The sequence below is a fragment of the Gavialis gangeticus genome, unplaced genomic scaffold, assembly GCF_001723915.1.
Source record: "Gavialis gangeticus isolate Ggan-Ray unplaced genomic scaffold, GavGan_comp1, whole genome shotgun sequence".
Taxonomy (NCBI): Eukaryota; Metazoa; Chordata; order Crocodylia; family Gavialidae; genus Gavialis; species Gavialis gangeticus.
This window is the reverse complement of record NW_017728992.1, coordinates 190,135,279-190,149,372: the sequence shown is the minus strand read 5'-3', so window position 1 is coordinate 190,149,372 and position 14,094 is coordinate 190,135,279. Positions and strand designations below refer to the sequence as shown.

General features: G+C 43.6%; 1 protein-coding gene across 5 annotated transcripts in view; it reads left to right on the top strand.

Moving 5' to 3' along the window:
- Positions 1–14,094, top strand: part of FAM49B (family with sequence similarity 49 member B) — a 106,080-nt gene that overhangs the window by 767 nt on the left and 91,219 nt on the right. The gene's annotated exons all lie outside the window — the stretch shown is intronic.

The window sequence follows — 14,094 nt, the reverse complement described above, 5'->3', positions numbered from 1 at the left end:
CCCCCCCCCCCCCCCCAAAAGCTGAGAAATTGGATATAACTCCTGTGAGCAGCCCCATGTGGGTGCCTTGCATCCCCTCCAATAGCAGACACAGGCAACACTTAGTGGGGGCACATATCCCCTCGCGATTGGCTGCCAGCAGCATGTGCAGGCAGGTGGTCCCCGCTTACCACCATGGTGCCCCGCCACCAATCTTGGGAGGCACCAGTTGTTCGTGGTAGTAGAATTGCCGTGTTGCTTTTTTTGTAGTAAAAACTACGTGAATGCTTACGGCCAGCGTTTTCTGAGGAGTGTTTCCAGTCTAACCAAGGGTGCTTGGAGTCTAAAAAGGTGGAGCACTGCTGCCTTATAGTTAGGGACCTACCGAAATTGCGGCAGAAGTGCATTTCATGGCAGCTCCTTTAATCTTGCAGTTTTCCCTGTGGCCTCCCCTCCCCCCCCACCCCGCCACTGGTTGGCAGAAGGGCCCCGCCACTTGCTCCTGATCTGCAGTTTTCATCTCCCTGCCATTTTAAATATGATGTGGTTTTTGCTTCCTGGCTGGTCAGCAACAAACAGCAGGGCTGCCAGGGCCCCATGGCCAGTCAGTGGCAGGAGGAAGAAATTTAAAATCACAATTTTTGCCTCCCTGCGGATGAGGGGCAGGCAGCAGGGCCCCTCTGCCACTCAGGGGGAAACTGCAAGATTAAAGGAGCCACCAAGCAGCATGCTTCCGCTGCAGTTTTGGTAGGTCCCTACTTGTAGTAGTGGGATGATGGTGTGCGCAGGTGCTGTTGGTCTGTCTTTAGGGTGAAGGAACATTTAGAGTGTTTTGGGGTTTTTTGGGGGGGGGGGGGTCTGTTTTGTTTTATTTTGTTTTTTGTAAACTAACTCATGAGTGTGGTTGCCTGGATAATATTCTGATACTCTGTGAACTATTTGTTCATAGGATAAATAGTAGGCACCTGTGAATGTTGGGTGTTCAGTTGAGTGTATAAACCAGGAGAGGAAAGCACTCATTCACAGTTTGTGTTTTATGTAATAAAGGGAACGGATACAATCCAGTTGGAAGATGTTAATTTTCTCTTGCGTCACCTTGAAGAGTTCATAGAGCAAACAGAGAGCTGCTTTGCGTCTGTTAATTTGCAGAGGAATAAACTTTCTCTTGTATGGTGCTAAAGGACAGTGCAGTATGACTTGTTTGATATTTCAGGTACAGTTTCTGGTTAGAGCCAAGAGACTGCTATTTTAAAGATTTTTTTATTTGGGTAAAATGGGTATTTTTTCTCCTATTTGTTTGCTCCGTGCAACCACATCAGCATCCTAGACTTGGATGGAAACAGTGGTACTATAGGTGTCTGTGCTTTTGCTGTCATGATGGAGTCTTTCTAATTACTTAAAATTCCTATACCATTTTGAACATCTCTGGGGAAATGTGATGGATAAGAACAAAATATAGTGCTTATGTTCATCAATCAAATTACAAAATTATTCTTTCATGTGATTTCAGTCATAATCCATATTTACATCATCTCTTGCTCCTTTCTCCTCTCTGTTGTCAACTGAACCTTTTGACACTTCCTTCCGTTCAACACTTTGTGGTATTGATGTCTAGCTACACAGGACACTTCATAAGGAGTAATGAATTAAGGTTTAAAATATGTCTGAGAGGTAGGAATGCAGTATTCCTTTTCTTGTCAGTTGGGGTTGATGGGCAGCAGAAGGAATTGGGTGGTTTACGTCTGGTATCACACATGGTAAATTACCAGCATGGCTAAACCTTGAATTAATTCCCCCCCTCCTCCCGCCCTGGTTTGCGCTCTCCCTGCTAACTGTCTCCAGGGTGGACAGATTTAGTTGGTTCTTTAAATGAAGTTCCCTTTTCCTTCAAGTCTTTAATCAAGAACATAAAGCGTTCTGCGATCAGATGGTTCCCCTCAACTGAAAAGCAGCCATTTTGGGGGAGCATACAAGCACCATTCCTGTAACAGAAGGTTTTGATAGGTGGATGAATTCCTTTAAGTCAAGCTACCAGGAGGGTGTAAATATTAATCTATTCCCCTTAATTCTGAAAATATTTGTATTGGTGCCTGGGAGGCTTTTGTTATAGGAGGACCCATTTGCTGGGTACTGCATGCTCGTGGTAAGAAATGGTCCTTGCCCCACAGGTTTTCTTCTAAAATATCCCTTTGTATCTTTATATCCCCAACTACTGTATGGCTATAAGGGATGAATTTGACCTCTTCTGTCCTAGAAATGTGCAGTTACTCTCATCAGCTGTTCTGCATTCTTTGCATCAGTTTGCAGTGTAACTGACCCCACCTGAGATGAAACGCATTGAGTCTGAAATATGAGATGTTTCTCTTCTAATATTCTCCCCCCCCGGAATATTTTCCAAAGAGGTGCCTCCTGACTGGCACAGAAGCACTGTCCTTCTGTAATTATGCTCTTGTATGGACAAGCATGCTTTTCCTTACCTGTATCGAACACATGCACAGAAAGAAATGGGAAATCTCTCATCTTGTACTTGAAGTAAATTGGTACATATTTCACTAGAACACTTTTTTCTCTAATTGTATTGTAAAGCAAGTTTATGATACTTCAGGGAAAATCATACATGTGTGCATCAGGAGAGGTTTTTTTGAGTGAACAGATAGTCCTTCAGTACAATGGGAAAAAGTTCTTCCTATATTCATCAGCTGTGCCTTCATCAACTCCAGGAAGTGCAGATGCTAGTTCTCTTTTTGGTGTGTTTAACTTTTAGATTAGTTCCATGAGATTCTCTTTAATTTTGAGAGATATTTTAAACTTACTCTGTTTTTATCTGCTGTTTCCCAAGAACCTTCTCAAGAGCTTATACCAGTTAGACCCGCCTACCTACATAACTGTCTTAGCAATTCAACTAATTTCAAGCTTAAATTGACTTCACCTGTCATAGTTCACAATCTAACTGCTTTCGTGAGTTCCTTACAATTAAAAATTAACTAGAGATAAACAATGTAGAGCCAAAGGGATCATATGAATCTAGTTAGTTTTAAACTGCTCATTGTATTTTTAAAAATTGTACCTCGCACTAAGTGTAGCATAACAGCTGCAGGAGCATCAGAAGCAGCTCTTCTAAGCAGCTAATAGGTTTGTCTATACTCTTTGTTTCTTGAAAAAATAGCAGGTAAAATAGTTTTCAATACCCGTGGAAGTTGAGAGTTTCCCTGTCTCTGATAGAGATAATGGAGAGGACATTGTTTCTGTGTATAAACTAAGCAGACTTGATGCCACAATTATTTTGTAAGGAGAACACACAAAAATATTGTAATCAATGTAAGTTAGTTAACTTTAGCTGGTGTTGCTTAAATTTGTTGGGTTTTTTTTTTCCAGGTATCCTTTGGGATTATTAACACTAACTAGTTAATGTTAACTATCAACTTCTCTTGCTCTTGAACATAGTTAACAACAGATGAGTTGTTTTTAAATAAACCACATGAAATCTTCACTGGTAGATGGTGCCTGACTTTTCAGCAGTAAAATAAATATTATCTTAGCTAAATCAAACCCAGTTCCATAAGAATAGCGTGGAGAGGTTTATTATGTCCATCAGCTCAGCAGTGACAACATTGGCCAAATGGTCTTGCTACTCATTTAGTTTCTGTGGTTTCATTTTCCCAATGTTTGACTTGGCTTTTGGTTATAGCACCTGAGATTCCTAGGTGGTCTTCTGTCCAAGACTGGGATGAGTTTAGGTCTGCTTGGCGTCAGAAATCAGATGAAATCGGAAGCATTTAATGCAACGTACAAAAACATCCCTTCTCTCTCTTCCCTTCCCCCTGCCACCCCTTTTGCCAAATGCTGAAGTCTGCTGCTGAAGGCAAATAGCACCTTTTTCTGGAAAGCTAATTTCCATCAGCAACCATTCCCTTACTGCATCAATGTCCATCAGCAAAATGACAGGTCTGTATCATTCATCTTTTTTTTTTTTGTATGAAAGTCAATGAGACACAATGCTGTCCTCGGGGAAAATCATTTAAAACCACTTTTGTTTGCCTAATATATTTCCATTAACAGGAAACCAGTGTTCTGTGAATGAATTCCATTTAGGTGGCTTTTCTTGAGTAGCTTTTAACAACTGGCTTTGAAATGCCTGCGTTTCTATGTAGAACTGTGCATTGGTGGTAGGAGTCTTCTTTGACTCATTACTTAAGAATTGAGTTGCCTGATCTGTCAGCCTGAACAAGTTTGCTTCTATGTTATGGAGGATTATAAATAATGAGTGATTCCTGCAATAACAAAGCAGCTGAGTCGGTGGAAACCCTTGGGTTTTGGGGATTAGTTGATTTAGCAAGGATCTCTGTACCTCCTTGCAGGTTACATTTGTTTTATTCTTGCTGGAGATTCATATAGGAATTACAGCATAAAATGTAAAACTCTTAGTCCTGGTTGTCTGTCCACAGGTCCTACATTGGCTTGTATTTTTGCAACCTTAAGATTTAGCAATGTGTATTTAGAAAAATGGCATTCATTTCCCATTAGATGAAAATTCCTACTTGGTTCCTGTCATGTGAATTGTTTTTTTAAGTTCTAGTCTAAAACATGTTAGCTTTTCCAGAGTACTTGTACCTTTCCATGTTTGTGTCTTGGTGTTATGCTTAGATGAAGCGGTTCCTTTCACTCGTGGTAACAGATACTTAACTCTTAGTTTTTTCCTTACCATAACAATACCCTCACTAAGATTTATAGTGCAGAGGTCATGTGGGACAGGCAAAACATTGTTTCAGGGCTGATTTGCAAGCAGTGCTTGGTTCATTGATCTGCAGATTATGCTAGATACTTTATAAGTGGGTGCTGACTTGTCAGTTAGTCTCTTGAGAATGTGGTGGCATTAGGAATTTCTTGTGGGCATGCATATTGTAAGACAGTGGGTGTTTTTTGTGCCTGGGGAATAATGATACAGGCTGGTTGGTTGGTTGATTTCAAAAGCCCATACTTTTTCACCCTTCAGTGATATTGCTGCAAAGGGTGGGGACTGTGTAGAAGGTCCATAGACTGGAGTATCACTATGGTCTGAGATTCAGTCTAGAAGTAATAGGTACATTTTTGTCAGTTGGACTGGTTCAAGCGAACAGTTATCAAGATGAGTGTTCAGGATGACTGTACTGTTACGTTTTTATACAGTTCCTGCAATATGCAAAGCAACATGGAACACAGTGAACCTTATACATTCTTTGCAACCCGGTAGGACAAGAATCCTCTATCCTAAAAAAAATAACAAGTTAGGATTAAGGGTTTACTTTTAAATGGAGAATCTGCCAATAATGTAATAACTGTTTATCATAATGACTTAAGTTTATTTGTACTGAGCTCAGATGGTTAAGAGCTTGGTGGAAAAATTGTCAAAGGGAAGTGAAGTCCTATGCTTAGTCTTTCAGAACCACTGTATATAGTAAATCATGTATTTGCCAAAACCATATCCCGTCATTTAAATGCAATAATTGTGTCCACATTTTTCCTTAATTCATTAAAATCAATATGGAGAACCTGTTGTGGGACATCAAATTTATAATCTTTTTTAAACTGTTTGATTGTTAATGTTTATGTATCTGAATTTGTGTTAGAGGTGATGTGGCAGCGGCAGCAGCAATCCCTCAGAGTCAAGGATGATATCCAGATAATATATAGTTATGTTTTGTTTTAATTGTGGAAAAATGTGGATTTTTGGTGGGATTTTTTCTTTTAATCAGAGAATTTTGGATTTTTTTTGTCAGAGAAAACCAGGAGCCCTGGTGATCACCCACACAGGTCAATAAAGAGCCTGTTGATATAGCTCTAGGGCTGGCCTTCTTAGCCCGGCTCTCTGGCAGATGCCACAGGTAGAGGTTAAAGGGAGGGCTGGACCATGTATTTCTCAGTCTTATTTCTTTTCGTTCTGTTTGTATTGTTTTTCTGCCTCCAGGGTGAGATGGTTTTCCTCAAAATAAGAATGCACCTTTTCTCACAAGGTGTTGCCATGTAGCCCTGTCCCAGGCTAGTTTTTTTTCCCAATTTGTGGTGTCAGTGCATCGTGAGGGTGGCCTTGCAGTGCTTGCTGTGGCCCCCCGTGTCGCGTGTCCTTGGCCGAGTTGGAAGTATAGCAGTTGTGGTAAACAGTACACCAGGCATGCGCATGCAGTGCTCTGTCCACCGCAACTGATGCTGAACAATCAGCGCTTCCAAACTGGTGGTGTTAGCATTGGTGAGGACACTGGCATTTGTGCAACGACCCTCCATTTTATGCCAAGGATCTTGTGGAGGTAGCGATAACACAATGCAAGTTTGCAGATGTATCTCAGTTACATTTTGGGAGATACTTTCACAGTGGAAATAGTGGCTTTCAATATGCTGAACTGTAATATTTTTTTAATGTGGGGCAGAGCTCTGCACTGTTTGGGGATCTATTATACATGGAATTTTTAGTTTGTTGAGGTTGCAGGACACTTATAAGTAACTAATACAGGCTCTTCTAATTTTGACAAACATTAACCATTTAAACAAAATTTTTCTTTGTTGGAAATCTGCTTTGGACTGATTCTTAGAAAACTTCTGCCAAAAAAATTCAGTACTAAAAATGGGCAAAAAATTTTCCCTCCAGCCTGGCGAACTGTTCAAAAAAGGATTAAGTTTCTCCATGCCTTGGCACTAGACTTGAAATTTGACAGATGGGGGGGCTTTTTCAGGAGTGGATCTTATGCATGCACGCGCACACAGACACGTACGTGCAGAGGCAGCATGGAGGAGTAGTCAGTCTGATTTGAATGCAGAGTGAACAAAAGCTGAATGGGAGGGAAGGACAGTAGATTACAAGATGTCCCGTGTGGATTTAAAGCCAGGAGATGGTGGGAGGGGATGCTGACTGGGGGCAGAGGTAAGGGGGCTGGAACTGGTTTCTACAGAAAGTGGGAGTTAGTGGAGTTTGGATTAGGAGCCAGTTGGCACACTTAGATCAGAATCTAGGTGAAAAAAGAAGTTGGGAGTAAGTGCGTTACAGAACACATGGCAGAGGAGGGCGAGCCCTTGCAAGCAGTTTGGGTACAGACAGGAGTCTGACTAAGGTGGACAAAAGAAATAGGGCAAGGAACTGGAGTGAGTGCAACTTGGAAGAAAAGCCTGAGTGGAGGCTGTGGCACACTGACAGAGAGGCAGGGAAGGGGCAGAGACGTGTTTGGGACCGACTGCACATTATGGATGCTGGAATGAAATATGCAAGTCTTGCTGTTCCTTTAATGTCAGCAAATACTAGTTAAATTTGCTAAAAAGTCTGTAGTTCAAGTGGCAGAGGTCTGCTCATTGGAGCTAAAGGGTTCGGTGCTGTTGACAAACCACATAGGATCCTCACAAAATAAACTTGCTGGCTTTTTGATTTACTTTTAAGAACTGGGACACAGACAAGTGGACTCTGTAAACTTAACTTGTCCTGATAAAGACTAGGGTACATCAGAGTTAAGGTTTTTTGGACAGTGCTGTCTCTCTTTAAAGACATGGTCACATTCTGTTTCTCCCCCACACAAGACTCGTGCCTTATTCACCTCACAAGGGAGCTGATGCTTACATACTGATCATCCTCTCTGTTCCTTTGTCCTTCTTGTTTAATGCTTGGCCCCACAACTTCCAGCTGTCTTGTCCAACATAGGGGTGTGCTGGCAAACTGGTTGAGGCCCTCAAGGTACAAGTTCAGTCCCTTCCCTACTTCTGTTGGTTGCTCCAGCTCTACATGGGTACCTGATCCTTTGAAGGAAGTGGAGGAAGCCAAATGTGATCTAGCTACATCTCTTCCTTATGTAGCTGTCAGCTACATAAACTGCTGTGCCTTAACCACGTGAGCAAAATGGGCTGGTAGGCTCTTGTTGACAGGTGAGCTTCTGACTTGATTCAAACATTGCTCTGAAGACGAAGTTGCAGTTTCCTCTTAGGTTTTTCTGTGGTGCTTATGACAATGGAATCAGTACTGTACAACTGTTAACTTTTTATCTATATGGTTCTGCTCTGAGGTGACCAACTGGTATAATTCCCATGGCGTAGATGGGAAGCAGAGGAAGAGGGAATAAGGTTGAGAACTTCTGCTGATTTGGGATGTCTGATTTGAAATGTCTAAACCTGATTTGGGGGGGATGCTTAGCATTGTATCGCTTGACCGTTTAGCTCCAAATGACTTCACTTGCATCTGTGAGTGCTTATCATTTGTGTACATTAGACCCTGAGCATCTCATGTCAGGTGTTTGGAAAGTGAGGAACCAATCCTTCAAAAGCCTTGTGTAAAAAAACAAAACAAAAAGCTTGCTCATTATCTTGTAAGAGGTGAAGAGATGGGGATAGGATGCATTTCCCCAAGGAAGAATGCAGCCACCCTGAACACAGCACTGTCCTTTCTCCTGTAATCGCTTTCATTTTCAATTTATTATCCAACTTTCTCAAAGTGAGGAAAGAATACAAGCTTCTTTAATCATGCCTGCCTGCCTGCCTGGTCGTTGGACACAAACAGAAAAAAAAAATAGCATGATGTGCTTGCACAAGGGGACTGAATTAAGATTAAACAGGAAGCCTTAGTTCTAGCACTTCCTGACTTTTGAGTGTTTGACTTAGCCCACTCCCCCTTCCCCAAGAGTTAGTAGATGAATTGTGATTCAGTTCCAATCTCTAGCTTTTGTCTAGTCTGACCCACAACCTGATAAAACTTCTGAACAAGAGATTTCAGCCTTTCTTACTCCTTTCCTCCAGCTGGGTGGCTCCTGCCAGGGAGTGGGAAGCTGCATCTCCACCAGTTGTCTTTGATTCAGTCCTTATTCTTTTTCTAAAGTGCCAAAGGAAGTAGGGGTAAGAAGTCACTTGTAGCCTCTGCTTTTGGATTGGCCTGTTTTCTTCACAAATAACTTAGTGCCTTCTGTTTCTTCTACTGATCTTATTGTTTCTTATGTAGAAGCACCCGATTAAAATAGGCATGAGTAACAATTAGGGGTGCACGGATAGAGATTTCTTGGGCCGATACCAATGGCTAATTTATAACTAGCCATCTTGGCTAATACCATATGTGGTGTCAGCATGGAGAGCAGTATCTGGCTAGTAAGTGTGTTGTGGTGGGAAGGAAGAGGTGTGGGGGGGGACACAAATTGAAGCCCCCGCAGTGAGGAAGGGAGTGGGGCAGGGGCAGGGGCAGGCACTGCCTGGGTGGGGCGCGGGACGGAGCTGCGAGAGGCTTGTTCAGGGGGCATGGGAAGTGGTTCCTGCCGCTGTGCACACCCTCAGGGCAGGCATAGGGGGCATGTGTCCCCTGGGTCTGTGTGTGGGGTGAGGGTGGGCTGCCGCTGTGGGCTGGAGCCTGGGGCGTGCTAGGCTCTTCCTAGCAGGGGGCTCGGGGCAGCTGGCGACAGCACTGGGAGGGGGGCTGTGGTGAAATTTGGGGTAGCTGTAGACCACCCTGTAGCCCCCCTCCCAGTGTTGCTGCTTCCTGCCCCAAGCGCATACACCCCCCCGAAAGTGTCGTGCTGCCCCCAGCCTCAGCCTGCAGTGGCAGCCTGCCCTTGTCCTGCATGCAGATCTGGGGGGCACATGCCCCCCATGCGCCTCCTGGGTGTGCGCAGCAGCAGGAGCTGCCCCCCTTTCCCAGTGTCCCCTGGATGAGCCACCCACAGCTCTGTCCTGTGCCCTGCCCCACCCTGGCTGTGCAGTGCCAGTGCCTGCTCCTGCCTCAGTCCCACTCTCTCCTTCACTGTGGGGGCCTTGTTCTATTCCCCCCTGCCATGTCTGTAACTCTCCCCATGTCCCTTCCCCCACAACAGATTTACCAGCTGGACACTGCTCTCCATGCTGCCAGGCTGTGCTCCTGGCCACCTGTGTATTGCACTATGGCTGCATGCATGCACACAGCATTTATCGGTGACATTATCAGGCACATCAGCCAAAAAAAGCCAATTGCCGACGATGTCAATTTTCCTTTTATTGGTGCCGATACGATATGGGACCGATGCATCAGTGCACCTCTAGTAACAATTTCATTTTTGTGGTTTGGTTGGTATGCAGCTGACCTGGAGCTTGTGAATTTCATTCTGTTAAACTGGGTAGAGCTGTGAGCATCAGCATCTGGAGCAGGGGTGGGCAAAACGCAGCCCGCCAGGCCATTCTATCCGTCCTGCAGGACCCCTAAAAAAAATGAGAAAATTAATATTCGTCTATCCTGGGCTGCCTGTCACGAGGCCCTCGATGGCTTGCCAAAACTCAGTAAGTGGCCCTCTGCCCAAAATAATTGCCCACCCCTGATCTGAAGACATCTTTAGCACAGCAAAGGCTGTGTTATCTAGCACTTTACCATCTGGAAAGCTCCACTAACAGGCATCTGTCAATACAAATCTTCCTTCCAAGGGATGCGGGGAAAGTGAAACCGGAAGTCCCATTTCTGGTTTCGCTGTTGCGACCCGAGTCCCACTTGCTGTGATTCTCCCTTGTGGACCACAGCCTGGGGCAAAGCAGCCTGTGCAGGGCCCCCCTTCCTGTCGTCCAGCACACTGATGCCAGGGAGTGAAAGCCCTGGTGCACTGGACCCAGCATATTTGATTAACTGGCATCCCCCATTCCCAGGGGATGCCAGATAGCAGAGCTTTTGCTGTGTACCTCTGGGAAGAAAAGGCAACACTGCATTTGTTTGTGTTCAGTTAATATTCAGAAGGTTGTCTTTGCAACTAGAGGGGCTACAAAGTATTTTAAGGGAAAGATTAAATTAGGCAGAAGTTACACCACTAGGCTTTTCAGTGAAAGTTTTCCACTCACTAATTAATGAATTTTCAAACCATATATGTGTGCATACACCTATCATACAAGCACACCTATTGGAGTGACTGGGGTAATTCTGTTCTGTAAAACTTATTTTGTACTAAGATGGCTAGAGTCTGATGGCTGACTCTGGGCACATGGAAGACAGTTCAGTATTGTCATATTTTCTTGCATACAGTACACCCCCAAATAAAATACACACCTTGTTTTTGGAAGGCAGAATTTATGGAGGCAAAATTTTTTCCTGAGTCATGGTTGACTGACAGAGTAAGTTCTCCTGGGAGCATAGTGTCCAGGAAGGTCCTAGTGCCAGCTGCCTTGCCCAAACTCCTCTGGGATGCCACATTTTTCTGGACACTTCCTGATTCTAAGAAGATTTGCTGTGTGTCACCCAAGATTATGCCCCAGACCCTTGCAAGATCAGTTGCAAGACTGTTCAGTTTTTAGTTTTCTTTCTTAGTTCTTTAAATAACTTCCTGTAAAGAATATGTTGTTTCCACATCACAAGCCCCATGAAGAGTCTACCAATAGCTCACTTGCTCAGGCAATACCTATGGTTGTGAGAGGGTTAACGCAGGCCACTGCCATCTTGGCATCCTTTGTAAATGCATCTCCAGAAATGAAGAAAACAGTTTCCCTGCTTAAAACATGCACCGCAACTTTAGGAGGTTCATTTTTGTAGGGGAGGGAAAGTGTGAGCATGTGAGAAATGTGCTTTTTCTGAACTGGAGGTACTTCATGTAGAAAGAGTTGTATTGGGAAACATTTTTTAAAAAACAACAATATGAGAGCCTTAGATGCTATCTTCTGGTTTTATCTCGGCTTTTTATGGGTCTCTTATGCTCTGTCAGTTTTCCATTCTTCCAAGTTAGGAAGGCCAAAGAGCAGTTGGAGTTGCAGCTAGCAAAGGATGTGAAGGGTAACAAGGGTTTATACAAGTATGTCGGCAACAAGAGGAGGATCAGGGCAAATGCAGGTCCTTTACTGAATGGAGGAGGCAACCTAGCAACAGAGGATGCAGAAAAGACTGAAGCGTTCAATGCCTTTTTTGTCTCCGTCTTCACAGGCAAGGTCAGCTCCAAGACTACTGCACCTGGAAGCACGGTATGGGGAGGAGATGAGCATCCCTCAGTGGTGAAAGAACAGGTTAGAGACTATGCAGAAAAGCTGGACATATACAGGTCCGTGGGGCTAGATGGGATGCACCCAAGGGTGCTGAGGGAGTTGGCTAATGTGGTTGCAGAGCCGTTGGCCATCATCTTTGACAACTCATGGTGATCAGGAGAGGTCCCGGATGATTGGAAAAGGGCAAACAAACTGCCCATATTTAAGGAAGGAAAAAGGAGGATCCAGGGAACTACAGACCAGTCAGCCTCACCTCAGCCCCTGGAAAAATCAAGCAGCATATCCTCAAGGAAGCTATTTCTAAGTGCTTGGAGGAGGAGAAGGTGATTGGGAACAGTCAGCATGGATTCACCAGGGACAAATCATGCCTGACTAATCTGAAAGCCTTCTATGATGAAATGATTGGCTCTGTGGATGTGGGGAGACTGGTGGATGTGGTGTAGCTTGATTTTTTTAGCAAGGCTTTAGTATGGTCTCCCGCAATATTCTCATGGGTAAGCTAAGGAAGTATGGGTTGGATGAATGGACTGTAAGGTGGATAGAAAACCAGCTGGAGCATTAGGCTCAGATCGTAGTAATCAATGGCTCAATGTCTAGTTGGCTTCTGGGGCCGGTTTTGTTCAGTGTCCTCATCAACAATTTGGAAGATGGCATAGAGTGCACCCTCATCAAGTTTGCAGCTGACACCAAGCTGTGGGGAGCAGTACATATGCTGGAAGGTAGGGCTAGGATTCAGAGAGAGCTAGACAAATTGGAGGATTGGGCCAAAAAGAATTTCATGAGGTTCAACAAAGACAAGTGCAAAGTCCTTCACTTAGGATGGATCAGTCCCATGTACCAGTACAGGCTGGGGCTGACTGGGCAGCAGCTCTGCAGAAAAGGATGTGGGGTTACATCCTTAGTTAGTGGACAAGAAGCTGAATATGACCCAGCAGTGTGCCCTTATTGCCGAGAAGGCTAATGGCATACTGGGCTGCATTGGTAGGAGTGTCGCCAGTAGGTCACAGTAAGGGGGTTCAAAAGAAGATGGAGCTAGACTGTTCTCAGTGGTGGCAGATGACAGAGCAAGGAGCAATGGTCTCAAGTCGCAGCAAGGGAAGTTTAGGTTAGATAGCAAGAAGAATTTTCTCACTAGGGAGGTGGTAAAACACTAGAACAGATTACCCAGAGAGGTGGCGGACTCTCCATCCTTGGAGGCTTCTAAGACCCAGCTAGGCAAAGCCTTGGCTGGGATGATCTAGTTGAGGATGGTCCTGCTTCTAGCAGGGGGTTGGACTAGATGACCTCCTGAAGTCCCTTCCAACCCTGATTTTCTATGATCTCAGTGTGTGGATTTATGTAATTCTAAATCTGTCCAGTGCAGGTGAGAGATTGTAGTGACCAGTTTGTTGAATACAGAAAGCAGTGTGTTGAAAAACATCTGATTTATGGTCAAGTCATTCAAGGGATGAGTCCAGTGAATCACAGAGGAAACACTGTCATGATAAAATAAAATTAAGCATAATTTTCAAACAAAATAAGTGAAATGGACTGTGGCACTACTGTTAGTCTCAAAACATATAAAGTTGTTCTTCCATACTAGAATACTGACAGGAGAAAATCTACTTATGCTAACTAATGTGAAAAGGACCCAAGTAAAAAGTTACTATTTCTCATACAATAATTTGAGATTTAATGTAAAGCCTGTAGTTTAAAATGTTCAGTTTCCTGGAAGTGGGTTAAAAATAGCTGCTTACCCTAAAGTGCCTGTTTAAATAACTTAAATCTGTTCCAGCAAAGAGGAGTTGCTAAAAATGTAAGACAGATTTTGCTCCCCTTCCCCACTCCCCCCGTCATCTAGTTTTATACATCTTTCTTATAGGGACAGTAGCTCTTTCGTCAGTTTATATAGTTTTCCAATAATAATATAACAACTATTAGAAAACTTTTTACACTGTTGAAGCTGGCATTCACATTGAGGTTTTATATGGTATGTTTGGTCACCTTAAATTTTGTGTGTTAGTATTGCGGTACGGAAAATGGCTTTGTGGGTTGGTACATTTTTGTCTGTAATGTTCAAAAAGGAAAACTAAAAATATCTTGTTTAGAACATGTGCTTAACAATCTTGAAGAGGATTAAACAAGTTTAGTTTGTTCAGAATATGTGAAGTGTTCAGGATTTGATTGCCTTAACATGCAAAAAAAAAAAAAAAAAAAAAAAAA